Source organism: Cucumis melo, unplaced genomic scaffold (assembly GCF_025177605.1).
Source record: "Cucumis melo cultivar AY unplaced genomic scaffold, USDA_Cmelo_AY_1.0 utg001041l, whole genome shotgun sequence".
Lineage (NCBI taxonomy): Eukaryota > Viridiplantae > Streptophyta > Magnoliopsida > Cucurbitales > Cucurbitaceae > Cucumis > Cucumis melo.
In genome coordinates, this window is record NW_026124363.1 from 21,530 (window position 1) to 24,969 (window position 3,440).

The 3,440-nt window shown below is 31.9% G+C and overlaps 1 non-coding gene across 1 annotated transcript; it reads left to right on the forward strand.

Annotated features, from left to right (window-relative positions):
• Positions 1-3,040: 3,040 nt before the first annotated feature.
• TRNAT-UGU (transfer RNA threonine (anticodon UGU)) lies at positions 3,041-3,113 on the forward strand. Its single transcript has one exon. It is a non-coding gene; the product is annotated as a tRNA-Thr (tRNA).
• Positions 3,114-3,440: the final 327 nt, after the last annotated feature.

The window sequence follows — 3,440 nt, forward strand, 5'->3', positions numbered from 1 at the left end:
ATCATCCCTCCTGAAACTTTTTTCAAATACAAAAGTGCAGTCTCTTCCTACGAATTAGTAAATTAGGCCGTATACTTTTTTTGTACAGAATAACAAAGCAAAGAACGAGTGAATCTTCATCAATTTTTCATTGTAAATGGGAAATACTTATACAAATAAAAATAAAAAAATGGGGGGGGGAGAAGATGCAGGGTAATTTGTCTTCTTGGCTAGTCAAACATGGACTGGTTCATAGATCTTTGGGTTTCGATTACCAAGGAATAGAGACTTTACAAATAAAGCCCGAGGAATGGCATTCCATTGCAGTCATTTTATATGTATATGGTTACAATTATCTACGTTCCCAATGTGCTTATGATGTAGCACCAGGCGGACTGTTAGCTAGTGTGTATCATCTTACGAGAATCGAGTATGGTATAGATCAACCGGAAGAGGTATGCATAAAAGTATTTGCCGCAAGGATAAATCCTAAAATTCCGTCTGTTTTCTGGGTTTGGAAAAGTGCGGATTTTCCAGAAAGGGAATCTTATGATATGTTGGGAATTTCTTATGATAATCATCCACGTCTAAAGCGTATCTTAATGCCTGAAAGTTGGGTAGGATGGCCCTTACGTAAGGATTATATTGCCCCCCAATTTTTATGAAATACAAGATGCTCATTAAATAATACGAAACTAATCTTCACTTCGACAACTCAAGATATTCAAATACATTTTTACGTTCTCTTATAGATATAGCATAGTAATTGAAGTCTCATTCATCTTATTATTATTGATTAAAAAAAATACAATTAGAGATTTGGTGAGATTATCCAATTTGTAAGATACTTATTTTGGATGAGCCACAAGCTAATAGGATGAACTAAATGAGTTCTGCATTATGAACTATGTATCACGCATATGACTTATAGATGTGCTTTAAAAAGTCACATAGGGTGAAATGAAGAAATATAATATGAAAAGAGAATCGGATTCTATTTGTACTGTATCTGAGATGAATCTTGGCCATTCCCGCCTTTCAACTCCCCTAGACTAGACTTTTGGGTCTTATAAGGAACTAATTGAAACTTTCAAATATGTATAAAATAGGAATTGAACGCCAGGAGACAGAGTATGAACAAATAAAAAAGAAGAGGAAACAAAAGAAAATTCTTTTCTTTTACATATCTATATACATCCTTTACATATTTCTATAAATATCCTCTTTATCTTTACTTGTCTATTTTCGACATCTATAAATAGAGTAAAAAATATATATAGTTTAGTTAAAGGGTAGATTTCCAGACATCATCATGTATCAGTATTTTTCATGATCTATATTATTAATGAATCCGTAGAATAGATACTCATACAAATTCATGATGTGCCAAGAACCAGATTTGAACTGGTGACACGAGGATTTTCAGTCCTCTGCTCTACCAACTGAGCTATCCCGGCCATTTCCGACACATTATCCTTATTTTAATAGATGACTTTGGTCTATGTCAATTGTAAATAAGAAAAAAGGTATTCCAAAGTCTTCTTTTTGAAGATATACGAAATTTCAGGGCTTGGATAAGCCTTTCGAAGTTTCAGTACAGTAGACAGTTAATCATTCAAATTTCACAGATTACTTGCGCAAGGATGTTCGTTTGTACGTCTATCATATAGAATATATACCACAAGCCTTGTGATAAGAAATCAAATTTCCGCTCAAATACGCTTGTGAAAGAGTCGAATGAATGAGAAACATAACAAAGTCTGAATTGCTAATGAACGGATAAATAATTAAAGAGGCCAACGGGCCTTTTTAGGGTTTTGGGGATAGAGGGACTTGAACCCTCACGATTTTAAAAGTCGACGGATTTTCCTCTTACTATAAATTTCATTTTTGTCGTTATTGACATGTAGAATGGGACTCTATCTTTATTCTATTCGATCTGATTAATCAATTCTTCAAAAGATCTATCAGACTATGATGGAGTAAATGATTTGATCAATGAATATTCGATTATTTTTTCAACTTGTAGATCTTGGAATCGATTCATAACAATTCGTTCATTTTTATATATAATTTTATATATATATATAAATATAAATATAAAAAATTATAGAAATATAAAAAAATAGAGATTCGAGTTGTCATTAATCAATATAGTATTTCAGTACGTAATACGTTTATCTTTCATCGTTTCTGGAGTTTCGATGGAAGGATTCATTCCTTTACTAACGCAACGTCGTCAACTCCATTTGTTAGAACAGCTTCCATTGAGTCTCTGCACCTACCCTTTTTTTTCGGAAAAAAGGATTTGGCTCAGGATTGCCCATTTTTAATTCCAGGGTTTCTCTGAATTTGAAAGTTATCACTTAGTAGGTTTCCATACCAAGGCTCAATCTAATTAAGTCCGTAGCGTCTACCGATTTCGCCATATCCCCCTCTTTTAAGATTAGTATCGCATTATGATGTCCTTCCCCGTTTTCTTTCATTTGTATTATACTGGAACCACTCAAGTCATTAGAATACCGATTCCTCTATTGAAAAGTGTTTCCTCCTATTGGATTTCTTGTCTATCTTCTTTCATCTCTCTCTTCTCTATCGGAGACCCATATTTGTTCCGATCCAAAATGATTCTATCATTTCTGTATCTGCAATTCAATATATATCAATATAGATAGATATATGAACATATATATTTGCCCCTCTTTCTATTATTTTTTTAGTAAAAAATTTAATACTTAAACGGTCGATTCCCTTGTTCGTCTTATCTTCCACCTTTCAGAATGAAAACATAGAAACGCTTCATTATCATCTCAATTGCATTAAATGCAATTAAGATTAACACATTAATTATTGATACACATCCATTTGATAAATAGATCAAAATTTTCTATCGCTATATTCTATTAATCGTTATATTAATTATTATGTTCTATAATAGAACAATTCCAATATTGAATATTTATTTGAAATGAAATTAGATTCTATATTCATATTAATTAGGAATAGCTAAGATCCCAGTAATTTAGTAAATTACTATGCATGTAACATTTCTGTTATGTGAGCCCGCTTAGCTCAGAGGTTAGAGCATCGCATTTGTAATGCGATGGTCATCGGTTCGATTCCGATAGCCGGCTTTTCTCTATTGATTTTATTTTTGACATAATTGATAAATCAAATAAATAAAGAAACGACTTCTTACCCTTTTTCAAAGGTCACCGATCTATGATGTCGTAGGAACTTACTTACCTTTATGACTAAAGGAGGGGTTCTATTTCTGTAGAACAAATCAAGAAAGGAACTCTTACTTTTTTATATCATTTACATATACAATAGGATCCGGATATTGATCCAAGTTATCTAATTATTCTTTGTTTTGTAGTACAATACTTTACTGGATTTCACTTCATTTATAATATTTATCATTTAGTTTTCATTTAAGTTTATGAAATTTAAATAAAATA